The 14,430-nt window shown below is 40.9% G+C and overlaps 1 pseudogene across 1 annotated transcript; it reads right to left on the minus strand.

The window, feature by feature from the left end:
- Positions 1-434: 434 nt before the first annotated feature.
- Positions 435-12,092, minus strand: LOC308096396 (transcription elongation factor SPT6-like; annotated as a pseudogene). Its single transcript has 10 exons — positions 12,033-12,092; positions 8,502-9,619; positions 4,091-4,206; positions 3,726-3,833; positions 3,578-3,653; positions 3,423-3,493; positions 3,164-3,304; positions 2,515-2,656; positions 1,576-1,740; positions 435-1,314 (listed from the first exon to the last, which is right to left on the minus strand). The product of its transcript is annotated as a transcription elongation factor SPT6-like (transcript).
- Between the last annotated feature and the right edge of the window lie 2,338 nt (positions 12,093-14,430).

A 14,430-nucleotide genomic window follows, 5' to 3' on the forward strand; every position in this document is an offset into this window, starting at 1 on the left:
GATCCTAGTTGTTTGTTGATGTTCGTGCGTGTTTATGAGTGAAAAGAACCTGTACACGTGCTCTGTAAATATGGGAATAAAGATTCTATTTAATTCTCATTACCCATACACTGATTCTTATTTCTTTCTTGATTTTTATGCAATACACATTCCAACATAGACTCACTCCACTCCATCACTCATTGGGCTTCAATAATACAACATTTGTCCATATTAACAAAAAGACTTTAAAGACTGTAAAGATTCCATATTAACAGTTTTATTGATTGTCATACATGCAGTGTTATTACTATATATACAATTCTATTTACCTTCCAGGTCACCAGACCCTGGTCACCACTCCCTGGTGCATGGACTCAAAGTTATTGTGGAGGTTGGTGGGGTGGATGATTGCACGCTTAGGGTTTTGATGTGCTTTCTTCCATAGTTGTTCCTCATCTTTGAAGGACTGTCTCCATGTCACAATCATAGTACCTGTCCTTGCGTAGCTTCCACTCGTTGCTCTTGTCCATCAGGTCAGAGGTGCGGCACAGACTGTCATGCCCACCTTGACCCTCTCCTCAGGGTGTTTGACCACGTTGTCGCTGAGGAACTGGGTGCGAATGAACCCCTCGATGCCGTTGTCCAACCTGGTCCGAACAATAATGGCCTGGCCTGGACAGGAGCTGCTGTCAAAGTGGTCCCACGCCTGGCTGAGTTCAGGGAAGTTGTCCTGCTGGGACAAGGGGCACTGCCACAGCCCTGTTAACTTGTTATGGATGGCCTGGTCATATCTTCTCTTCCCTTGCGGCCACTGGCGAACGATGCCCGTTACCACGCTGGTGATCAGCTTCCCTATATAGAAGGTCTGTGGTGTCTCCTTTGTGAGCAGGTTAAAGACCTGCTCTGTGTTGGGGACTCTGGAAGGAACTCTTAAGTACCTGGAGCTCAGCTCAGCGCAGAAATCATAAAGAGTGATTCCCTTTCCGCCATAACCCTTTCTCTCCAGCTCCTCAGCAAAGCCGTTCAGGTCCAAGTGTTTAAGATGCTCCGGGTTCTCCAGGATCTCGTCCAGGGCTTCCGCCGACTGTTTGGCATCCTCTACCAACTCGTCATACTCCAGGGCGTCTGCAGCCATCTTCAGAGCCAACTCGTACGTCCCCGGTGGACCCGGGAACCATCCAGAACATCAATGTACAAGTCTGTTCTGTCTCCGAGTGACGCAGTGTCAATCTTGATGAAACCGGCACAGTTGATGAAGACGTTGGGCCCCATGTGGCACATGGTGACCAGCTGGGTCCTGTTTTCCAGTCAAGTGTTCTTCTGTTTCAGAATCTGAAAAGACACAAGAAAACTAAATGGATGATCTGAAGAACCAGGCACACTAATATAGCAGTATGGCAGGTAAAGTAATATGCAGTTCAGAAACTGAAATCTCTTACATGTAGCCGGTGCAGACTGAATTCATAAACTGAACTGCATATTTACTAAACTTTCCCTCATAACATGACCTGCTCCACACCCCATTACATCTGAACCAGGTTTTTCCCATAGGCACTCTTCCTGACATAACATGAATGAACAATGATCACACACCTTGAGGAGCTGAGAGCCCTTCCTGGGTCCAAGGACGCGCACAAACTGGACGAGGCTCTGGGTGTAAGGATAGGCGATGGCTCTGTTCACATCCACTCCCACCTCATTGACCCGGTTGATGAATTCACAGTGCAGAGCGTTGAGCAGGTCTTTCACTACGTGCTCCTGATGGGGGAAATAAAACAACACAAACAAAACAGGTTAACATTACACAGTTATACAGTTAAAGCGGTTGTTCTCAATCCTTTTCATGTCAAGGAAACACAAATTAATATATATTTGGCCGCAGACCCACCATCTGAACATATTTTGTGCCAGGGATCCCCGTACAAGATTTGTGTTGTTAAAATGTTTTAAACATTTCCAAATTTTTCCCTAAAAATCGCCTACAAGCTCATAACTCTTTGTTGTGGGCTTGTAGATCCACTCGCATCGCGTTTGTTTACATTTTTCAAGTCATTACATTACAGAGCTTACCTGAATAACTGAGTTAATGTTTGCTAAAGATCATTGCGAGTTAGTAAGTCATGGACATTTGAATTTTGTTTGTAAGTCAATCTTTTCTCTAAGGACTATTTTCAGCTTGACTTTTCAATTTAATCCTCATTTTAAAATGTATTAAAGGGGAATAATACTATTATAAAAACAATTTGACAAATAATATCTGCATCATTGTTATTTTGTGTGGTGGATTATTTATCATTTTATTTGTCTCTGCACGTTAATTTCTATATAGTACTGAAATCTATGGAATCCACTGGCTTCCTCTAAAATCAATCAAACTAGCTTTGAAAAATGGTCGGCAGTAATGTCAAGCATACTGGGAGTCAGTGGGCTAAAGATGCCAGACCACAGGTATGGCCCAAGCGATGTCACATGACATACTGTACATTTCACTGCACCTCCTGACCCTCCACCCACCATTCCCCCATCTCTCACCTGTAGAGGGTGCAGTTTGAGGCAGACTGAGGATGTCCTTGTCACTGCTGCAGACATGAGCATACTCCACCAGAGGATCTTGGAGCTTCCTGGCTATGGACACAGACTGTCGTAGCAGGGGAGGGTAGTCTCTGAAATCAACCTGAACACAGGGGCAGACAGACGGAGGACACAGATTTATTACTACACATCTGGAAAGATTCTCCTTTAGCTGTGTCAGTGTGTTTATGCTGTGGATGTTGGTGTTTATCAAGTTTTAGAAGCTGGGCTGACATAAAACACAATCATAGCAGTTCAAATGTAGAGATGTTCAAGTGCAGATTGTTATGGTGAGTTGTGGTGAGCCACTTGACTGCCTACATACAGGGCACAGTTCTATCATGTTAAAACCTGCTGTTATAGGCTCCTTACATAGGCTCCTAGGAAACACAGGTGCTGTGTGTTCTTTTTTCATTGATTGAATACTTTATTGGTCAGAAATGTAAACAGCACATGGTACAGTAAGACATTAAAAAGGATAACCTAAAAAAGTCCTGGGGACTTGTTTCCATTGTGGTCCTATGTATTCAATTCATCAACATAGCATAGAACATTTACACGATAATATGTCACCAACACATAAAACACTATGTACAAATATATTATTTACCTCAGACTTCTTGCTGTTCATGTACACACAGTGTAACTAGTTCAATGTCGACCAGCTCCACTCCCATGGGGGGGCAGAGAGGTTTGTTTTGCAAGCTCACTGATGGCCATTTTGATGTCCTCCGTTATCATAAGAGCATCTCTGCAGACATACGAAAAACAGGTTTGGCATCAGTCCTAAGAAAACCACTCATAAGAAAGCTGATTGAGAATAAACAAAACAAAACAGAACAGAACAAAGAAAGGAATCAAACACTCACCTATTCTCTCCAGCAACAGCGACCACATGAGGTTTCTTGCTTTTCAGCAACTTCTTCAGATTTTCAATAGCCTGAGAATGACAGGAAAAAATTATAGCATTATTAATATTATTAAAATAATGTAATTCCAAGGTACTATTTGTGCTTTATATGACAGTAGAGAGAGAGTAAAGAGAGGGTAGGTGTTTATGAGAGGGATTCAAATCTGTGATGTGGTGACTAGGTCTGTTCCTGTGGGATAAATGCACCAGCTAGCTGGCTATGCCAACAGGAGTACATTGTTGTCTTATAATCATTGCCTACCTCTCATCTGCTCTAAAGGCGTCCTTCCTCTTCAGGAAGTTGGGCAGACGCAGGAAGTCAATCACCTCTCCCTGGCCGTTGATGAGAGCACAGAACACTGGTGTATCCCTGTAGCGACGACATGCAAGGAGGTAGTAGTTGGTACCAGCAACAAAAACACACTTTTGTTACATGAACCTATTGCATATGCAGCATATTTCTGTTTTCAAGTAAGAATAAATGAACATGAATTAGCCATGTTATTGAGTGTTATTATTGCATATTCATTGTAGTACTGTTAGTAGTAGTAGCACCAGACCAGTGCTATTATCAATAAAAAACTAGAATAACCCTAGTGTCTGTGTCACAACATGTGGGACACCCACCTGCTGGGGGCGAAGGCGACTCCCAGGACTCGGATGCCTTTGCCTCGACCTTGGACCTGCTGCTCTGGCCTGTATGGAGCCACCTTCGGCCAGTCGTACAACCGCCTACAGCAGGACTAGAAGCACAAATGGACAGCGTTATTATACAGGAGATGTGCAGTGCACATGCACAATCATGCAAAGAGCAGTGGTGGAAAGTAATTAAGAACATTTAAAGAACTCAAGTACTGTCCTTAATTTTGAAAAAAGAAAATGTTAGTTTTGCTTTTTTACAAGAGACCTATTTGGAGGAGAGTAAAGATTTGCTTAAACTTAAACACACCTGGATTGGAGACGTATTCATGACGTCCTATGCATCTAACACTAGAGGGGTTGCTATTTTAGTAAATAAGAATGTTGCCTTCAGATCCACACATGTTATAAAAGATAAAGAGGGTAGATATGTGATTCTAAGGGGTATTTTGTTTGGGAAATCTGTGACTTTTATGAATATTTATTGCCCCCCAGGATATCCCTCGGATTTTCTAACCAAGGCATTCTCAGAGTTTGTGGAATTGAGTGCAGACTTTCAATATGTGGCTGGGGATTTTAATGTCCATATGAATCCTCTTTTGGACAGACGTCCCCCCTCTGATGGTCCACCCAGTAGACGAGCGAAAACGCTTGCCTCAATATGTGATGATATTGACTTTGCTGATGTCTGGAGGACACTTAACCCCTCTTCTAAAGAATACACATTCTTCAGCAACCCACATAAATGTCACACAAGATTAGATTATTTCTTTATACCCAAACGTCTGCTTAACTCAATAACATCATGAAAAATTGGCAGCATAGTTGTAAGTGACCATGCACCAATCTATTTAGAAATCTCCTTCCGTGAGATACATAGATCTTCCAGACACTGGAGACTCAATTCCAACCTCTTGAATAATGATGTTTTCATTTCTCATTTTGTTTCTCAATTTAATGCTTTTTATGAGGTAAATGCTGACTCTGCACCTAACCCAGCCATTTTGTGGGAAACCATAAAATGTTTTTGTCGCGGTATTATTATATCCTATACAGCCAGCAGGCGGCAGCAGAGGATGGCACAACAAACTCAGCTTGAGGACAAACTATCCCAGGCAGAAAGAGACTATCTAACTGACCCCACAGATGGCAAACTCAGGGAAGTGAATGCTGCTCGTGTTGCTGTTGAATCCATGCTGTCCCTTCAATCAGATAAGAGTCTTAAATTTGCCAAACAACGTTTATATGAATCGGGGGACAAACCTGGTAAATATTTGGCTTACCTGGCTAAAAAGAGAGAAAACTCACAGACAATTGTTTCAATTAAGGATTCTGATGGCAATATTACTTATGAGACCCAATTCATTAACACCGTGTTTGCCGCTTTTTATAAAAAATTATACACCGCAGAACAGAGTAATGATGCCCCTGAATTGATGGATGATTTTTTCTCCAGCATTAACCTCCCTGTGATCTCAGATGAGCAGAGGACTATTCTAAATGCCCCTATCACAAAGGCAGAGATCCTTAAGGCCCTCACAAAACTTCAATCTGGTAAATGCCCTGGACCTGATGGCTTCGGATGTGAATTTTTTAAGAAATTTCAAGATGTATTGGTTGATCCCTATTTGGCCATGATAAATCACTCATTTGAAACGGGGATCCTTCCCCAGTCTTTGAGGGAGGCCAATATCACATTAATCCTTAAAAAGGGGAAATGCTCTGACAACTGTGACTCGTATAGGCCTATTGCATTATTAAATTCTGATTTAAAGCTACTTTCCAAAATATTGGCACTACGCCTTGAGCAGTTTCTCCCTCTTATTATTAATATGGATCAAACAGGATTTATCAAGGGCCGGAACTCTTCTGACAACGTACGGAGGCTTCTTAATGTTATCCAATACATGCATAGCCGTAAAGAGGTCGGTCTGGTGCTTTCTCTGGACAGCCATAAGGCCTTTGACCGTATTGAGTGGCCTTACCTCTTTCATACTATGAGTGTTTTCGGTCTGGGTGACACGTTTATTAAGTGGGTTAAGATCCTGTACAATAACCCTCAGGCAGCGGTTCTCACAAACGGCCTCAGGTCTAAAAACTTCGCTTTACAACGCTCGAACAGACAGGGTTGCCCTTTGAGTCCTTTGCTGTTCGCCATCGCCATAGAACCGTTTGCCCAGGCTATACGCCAGTCTCCTGTGGTCTCGGGGGTTCTGGTCGGAGAGAGGGAGCATAGGATTACTTTATATGCTGATGATGTTCTTTTATTTCTAACCAGGCCTGATCTCTCTGTCCCCGGTGTTATGGATATCATCGACAAGTTCGGATCCTTCTCGGGTTATAAGATTAACTTCTCCAAATCAGAAGCCATGCCACTGGGCTCCCTCCAGACTGTTCCGCGGGCCCCTGACCCGTTTCCATTTCGATGGTCCCCTGATGGCTTTGTTTATTTGGGTGTTCATATAACTCCCCTATTTGAACAAATGTACAGTGCCAACTTTACTCCTCTCCTGGATGTCATAAAGTCCGACCTTGACCGGTGGGCATCACTCCCACTGTCTTGGTTAGGTAGAGTAGCGCTTATTAAAATGAACATACTACCAAGGTTACTATATCCACTTCAAATGGTTCCTATTTTTCTCTCAAGCAAGGTGGTTAAGATCATTGAAGGCTGGCTGAGCTCGTTTATTTGGAGCAAGAGACGGCCCAGATTAAAATTTTCAAAATTACAACTGTCTGGCTCTGAGGGTGGACTAGATCTTCCCAATATAAAATGGTATCAGGCAGCTGCACAATTGCGGTTTATAGCGGCCTGGTTGAAGGGTGACCAGCCCTCAATTTGGCTAGATATTGAAGCTGCACAGTGTGATTGTCCCCTCCGGAATCTCTTGTTTCTTACGGACCCTAAAACAGTGAAGAAATGTTGTAAAAACCCAATTGTCTCCAACACGCTTAGGGCATGGAAGGTGGCGAGGCTCCTGGAGGGCCGAGCCAAAATAACATCACCTCTCACCTCAATTCAGGGGAACCCAGACTTCCCTCCTGGCCTTAATGACCTTGGGTTTAATTCTTGGAAAGATGGTGGTATAACAACACTAGGGAATTTGTTTGAGGGTCCTATACTCATGTCATTTGATCAGATACAACAGAAATATGGTCTATCTCGCAGCAATTTTTTCAGATTCCTACAAGTGAGGGATTTCATTCTCAGGCGCACAACTCTTTCAACTAACATAGGCACCTCTCCAATTGAAAGAGCATTGATAATGGATTTTACAAGGGGTTTTATTAGCATTCTCTATGGCCTGTTAAGATCCAATACGACTGTTAACACCCTGGATACTAAGAGGAAATGGGAGAGAGATCTCGGGGTTGAAATTGCAGACGAAATTTGGTATGAAATATTTGAAAATGCAAAGAAACTTTCTGTGTGCAATAGAGCCTGGTCGATTCAGCTAAGAACCATACACCGATTACAGATCTCTCCTAGCCTTCGGCATAAAATGAACCCTAATCTATCACATCTCTGTCTTAAATGTAAGATTGAAGAGGGGGACTATATTCACTGTATATGGTCATGTCATAAGATCAGACATTATTGGTTGGGTGTTGTGCAGCAGTTGAATGAGATCTTCAATACGGAGTTCGAACCTGACCCCATGTGTTTGATTCTGGGACTTCCTGATAAAAAGATTATTAACAAGTTTCATAGACGTTTGTTTAATCTTCTAACCTACGCTGCGAGGAAAAATATTCTGTTGTCTTGGATTAATGAGAAACCACCAACAAAAAGAGACTGGCACAAAATAATCATGCAATGCATGCCGTTGGAATTTTTAACCTGCCTCCTACGTTCCACAACCGATGCCTTCTATAAAATATGGGACCCATATCTACACTTTATTGGCCCTCAACTAGCTGATACTTTAACGACAGGGTTCCTTAACAGGAGTGATACCGCTGACCTTGAGATATAATGTCTGAATCCTTGCTTTTTTATTTTTTTTGTTTCTCATTTTTAATCTTTTCTGTTGTGGATATATGTACTGTGATCTGTGATCTGTGATTCCTTTTTGTTCTTGGGGTAGTTACTCATCCATTTATGTAATGTCAAGCACCAACCATGTATATATATATTGTGTTATATTTTTGTTTGGTCCACTGTAAGTATTTGGAATCTATATTTGTATCCGTGTCCTTTTTCCTTTGTGTCTGAGCTGAGCTGTTTGTCTGTTTTGTCTTGTCTTGTTTTGTTTTGTCTTTGAAAAATCAATAAACATACTATTGAAAAAAAAAAGTACTGTCCTTAAAATAAAAAAATATTGTAATTAATTTAAATAAGAAATCAGAGTACTTCTTCCACGACTGGCAAAGAGTATCAGATATCAGGCTCACTTACTTGGACAATGTTCTCCTTGGCCTCAGCAATGAGCTTGTTCTTTAGTTCCTTGGACATCTGAGGGTAGAGGAACTGTTTGAGGGCTCTCTCTATGGTCAAGGTCCACTGGTGCCTGAACGAACCCCTGCAGAAGAACTGTTTGATCTCATCTAAGTATGTCTGGTCACCAGGACGCCCTTTGACACCAATCATATCAATACAGATGTCTATGTTGAGCAGCCCCTCCTCCTCAGCCAAGCACATCTTGAGGAATCCATTCCCGTTCAGCTCTTTCACAGGCTTATTCTTCAGGTACTTGAAAGCGTAGGCGAAGTGAGCCTCGTCTATCTCCTTCTTGCCTTTTATGGTCGGCTTGATGTTGACGTTCGCCCTCTCCTGGAACGTCTGCCTGAGAACTTGTCGAACTAGGGGCTCCCAGGCGATCTGCATGGCCACCATGTACCTTGTAGCTTCAAGCACTGCCTCAGGAGTGGTGAACTGATTGCAGACATAATCTTTGGCCAGCTTCACAGGTTCATCTGGGAACTGCTGCGTCTTGTGGCGCTGGTAGCGGTGTCGCAAATTTTCTCCGAACTGCTTTGGTGTCAAGCCAAATTATTTGGCCAAGCCATGAAGCCCCACTCTCTGGCAGAAGCTGTACATGTACCTGTGTGAGGCCTGCTTCCGACGATCCTTGACCTCCACAGTGTTCTTTATCTTGGGGATGTCTAGGCCATAGTACAGCAGGAAGTGGTCATGCACATCCCTCAGGTAGTCAAAGGTCTGGACGTGTTTCAGCCTCTCTATGTCGGTGGTGATCAAGGGATGGATGCCAGCGGCCAGGGATTTGTCAGGGTTAGTGGAGATCTACTCACACTGGTAGGACTGCATCCTCTGGAAGGTTCTGCCATGCGGTTCTTCAGCTGAGTCCACTTCTCATCCCACTGCCACACCTTCCACAGGTCATTGATGTTCAGTTCTGGTTCCACATACTCCCTCCTGTAGAACGCTATGAATGGAACCTCAAAGTGCTGGTTCCTCATCAAGTCGAGGGCCTCCTTAATCCTGGACACTGTTCGGGCCTTTTTCTTCCTGCTGAAGTTTGTGGTCGTTCCTCTGTCCAGGTGATCTGTGCTCTCCTGATTAAGAAACAAACATAAACTTGCATTATATTTTAATCAATAGATGTTGTGGGTTAAGAAAATGGTGTGTGAGTAAAAGTTTTTGTAAACTGGTAATTATTTACTTAGGCAATACAAATGGAAATATTTTAATATGTAAATACAAAATCTATTTGAGGCTAATTTTAAGCTAATATCACTGAACAAATGTTTAGCCTCAATTTGTATTTATTACATATGAAGAATTGTAATATCGTTCCTTGTCTCACATCAACAAAGATGTGCAACTGGGTAGACAAAATGTATAGCACACAATGACGTATTATGTCATTACATAGTTCAGGGGTCTTCAACGTTTTTCAGCCCAAGGACCCCTAGCAGCGCGAGGCGTTGTGAGCTTGTAGATCTGCTATTTTCAGCTAATGTTCCTCAGAATAGAGATGCTAGGGTTCAAGTGGTTAATGTAAAAAAAAGTCCTATCACAAAGATTTGGCGGACCCCCTGTAGTTACTCTGAGGACCCCCTAGGGGTCCCGGACCCCCTGTTGAAGACCCCTGAATATAGTTCAAATGCTTACAGTATGTACAGGTTGATAGTCTTTGTTAAGTCAACTTTAAAGAGGTTATTAGAATAACAAAATGGGTACGCCTAAATAATACTACATTCAATCGATTTAGGCTAACGTTTGCTCCTTTGCTTTGTCTGACTAGAATGTTGCTTTCCTTTCCTTTGATTTTGTTTTTATTTAAATTATTTATCCTTAGGCTAGCTCGGGTCCATAGTGTTAGAAGGAGGAGTACCTACTCCTTCTGGACCAGAGCTACGATTAGGCCTGTTTTTTCTATGATGTTGATGTAGGCCTACATGATGACAGTATACTGCTCAATATATTAGTTCATTCAAATTACAACTAAAAGCTTTGGCACACCCAGATTAAAAGTATCTGACAGGTGCATATAGGAAAGATAAGATCAATAAACCACACACAGCTCAACCTGCAGATACAGGGCTCAACGTTTTGCTCACAAAACACCTTCCTCAGCAGGGTTCCCAGATCTGCTTATTATAATTTCCCCGCAAAATTGTATTTAAAAATAGCCGATCTACAAGCTCACAATGCGTTGTGAGCTTGTAGATCTGCTATTTTCAAATATTTTTCAAATACTTTTGTTAAAGGGCAAGACCACTTTGGTAGAGGTTTGGGTTGTGTTGTTACCTCGCAATGATTAAACTCCAAAGGTGGTCAAGAATAAAAATAATTGCTGCATTGATTAGAAATTGATAATTCAAAATATGGTCCCCATTGACTTACATTGTACAGTAAAACAGCTCTCAAAGTCGCTCTTTTAGCATGTAAACGAATGTAAACAAAGTCGATTCAGACAATATAGAACATCACCAAACCCAGTACTGTTTTAAAAAAAAAAAAAAATGTTAACTTACTGTTGATTTAGCTCTTTTTATTAGAAAGAAAACCTGGACTGGATCGGTGGATCCGGATCCGGATTTTCAAATAGTAAAATCATCAGGAAGTTGACATTTTTATTTAAAAAATAAACAGTACTGGGTTTGGTGATGTTCTATATTGTCTGAATCAACTTTGTTTACATTCGTTTATTTTTTATTTCTTCACCACCTTGGAGTTACATCATGGCAGGGTAACTACACAACCCAAACTTCTACCAAAGTGGTCTTGCACGATAATAACAAGCATATTAGCGGCTAATATTAGGTTAATAATTAGCCTAATGTGACAATCTGAGAAGCCCATATGGTTAAACGTTTGCTTTGGTTTAAAAATGCATTTTTCATTGCAAATACCAAACGTGTCTTGAGACAGGTGATGATATATGGATTTAAAACACAAGCGGTCACTGAAACAGGAGTAATCCTGGCATAATGTAGCATAGATTAGTAACATTCAGTGGTGGAAAAAGTACTCAAATGTTTTACTTAAGTAAAAGTATCAATACGGCAATGTAAAAGTACTCTGTGACAAGTAACAGTACTAAAAATACAAAAGTATTGGTATCAAAATGTACTTGAAGTACCGAAAGTAAAAGTACTAAAATGTTTGAAAATAGCAGATCTACAAGCTCACAATGTGTCTTGCCATGCCATGTGAGATTGTAGATTGGCTATTTTAAAATAGCCTATAATTTAGGGCTCAAGTGGTAAATGTATGTTTTTTGTGTAGAACTGTTGGTCATTAAGGTTACAAATGCTGTTCCGGGTCACCGCATCTCTCCATCTCTGCTGTCTGGTTGTAACTGTAACGAGTAATCTTCCTCCCAGGCTTGTATTTTTCGTGACGTCAATTAAAGTTGTTTTGATTTGAAAAATCATTAAAACAGGCCTCCGTCCTCTTGGGTACAAGAACCGACTATATCGGCCTACGCAGTTCTAAAACACGCTGTTCTCATTGGCTCACGGTGCTTTCTTGCAGCCAATGAAAACCGGCCAGGGCGTGGTTTTCCAGTTCACAGACCATTCTCGCGAGACACGGGAACAGAACACACATGACGTAGGAGTTGTTATGGACGCTGACCAATGGACGGCCAGGGAATCGCAGCTCGCTCATGACATCAGTTTTAAAACGCTCTGCAGCGCGAAAACCCCTCAGACGCTCTGTGACATTTACTTTGATCGGACGCATCTCCACCTGCGAGACACCATCTTCATCTCAAAGGACAAGTTAACGGACAACGCACGACAACGGACAACGGACAACGGACAAGAACAACGCACGGCACGACAACGGACAACGAACAACGGACAACGGATCTACTTCACTTGGAAGGTTTAAGGTGAGGATTTTTGTTGTATTTTCTTTCTTTTTTAACCAGCCTTTCTTCAGCTAACGTTTAACCAGGACAGGTGAATTCAGTTTGATGATGCCTGGGTCTTGGGGTTAAGGGGAAATGTCACTATTATGCTATTTAAAATGCCTTATTGTGTGTTTGATTTAAGGACAGCTTTTGATTTAAGGACAGCTGGTTTGTAGATCTGTTTATTTTGGTTGTGTTACCTTACCCACCGTTAATTGCTTGTCACCATGACCGTTGATCCAAGGCTAGTCTAGGTTGACATGCAAAAACGTTTCATCTCAGCTTGAGTTAACATCTAGAAGCTACCGTTTCATCATATGCTTGTCAGAGCTTGTTTGTAGAGGTTATAACGTCTTTTTTTTTTTTTTTATCAACAACTTTGTTGAGAAAAGAAACGTCAGAAATGTCATTTTAACAGACTATCTTTTGACTACAACATGCTGTAATTGTACTAGTTACATTTAAAACGTTTCATTGTAGCTTGTTTTTGTTTGAATCAATTGAATGTAACAATTAACGGAATGCTAGCTGTTGACCTTCATGTGAAAAAGAACAGATCTACAAGCTAACAACCTGTAGTATGGGCTTAGCTTGTAGATCTGTTCTTTTTTTTGCACAGGACACCGTTGTACTAGCAGTTCAGTGGTGGGAGAAACAGGCCAACTCAGATTTGATTGACTTTAGTAAAAGTAGTAATACCATAATGTAGAAATATTCTGTTGCAACTAGTGGTGTAAAGTAACTAAGTACATTTTCTCAAGTACTGTACTTACTAGCTCCAATCGGAACCTCTCCCACCGCTCCGAGGGAGAGGTTCCAAATGGGGCTATGTACTTACGTACACTTTTGAGGTATTTTTACTTACAAAAAACATATATTAACCACTTCAGCCCTATATACATTTCGGCCATTTGAAAATAGCCGATCTACAAGCTCACAATGCCTCGCGATGTGCTGCATTGTGAGCTTGTAGATCAGCTATTTTCAAAATACTTTTTTGATATCATTATTAATTATATATCATAATATATATATCAATCATTTGAAAACGTGTAATATGGGACATTCTGCATGATGAGTACTTTCTTTGAGTACTTTCTACTGGTACTTTGAGTACATTTCGATACCAATACTTTAATACTTTTACTCAAGTAAATGTGTTGTAACAGAGTACTTCTACAGTGTAGAGGGGAAAAAGTCTAGTGTCTCTACACCAAATCTTGTCACTAAAAATAGCCGATCTACAAGCTCACAAGTTAGATGCTATTTCTGCTCAATATTATTGAAGTATATGCTATTAGGGCAGCTTATTGGCCATGGTTGTAATTTAATGATAATCACCTGTTATTTGTTTAAAATAAATTGGGATATGTTTACCCATAAAATCTTTTTTTTATTTCATAATATACAAGAAAGACAAGCATTTGGTAAAGTTGTAGTACATTTAACAAATGATTACATGATACATCACTAACTCATTTGATTACAAAGATTTTGATCGGTTAATATTTGTCTAATATTTGTCTAATCAATGACTTTTTGTACTTATTTGTGTGATAGGTGTGCACACCTCGCAGACAACGTTCCAGACATGCATGTAAGGGTACAGTGTTGCACTGTAGCACTTTAATATGAATGTTCTACGTTTTGTATGTATTAGCTTGCTTTACTTTTCGTTAATGTCGTGTAGAAAGCTCTTATCTCCATATTCTAACTGTTTTTTCGTAAATTAAATCCCTACTTGACAATACTACAGCGTCACTCAAAAGTAGCAGATCTACAAGCTCGAAACGCAGCACGAAACAACGCGTTTTGAGCTTGTAGATCTGCTGCTTTTGCAATTTTCTAATTAGAATCCTGAAAAGTAACAGTTTTGGACATTCCACCAAACAGAGACGACTTGTAGTTTTTTAAATACTGTGTCAATCCTAATTTTGTACGATTTATAATGTTTTAACATTCAAACTGAAAGAATGTAATACATTTAGCACCAGAAGGACT

This window comes from Gymnoscopelus braueri, assembly GCF_963280865.1.
Source record: "Gymnoscopelus braueri genome assembly, chromosome: 12".
NCBI classification, from domain to species: Eukaryota; Metazoa; Chordata; class Actinopteri; order Myctophiformes; family Myctophidae; genus Gymnoscopelus; species Gymnoscopelus braueri.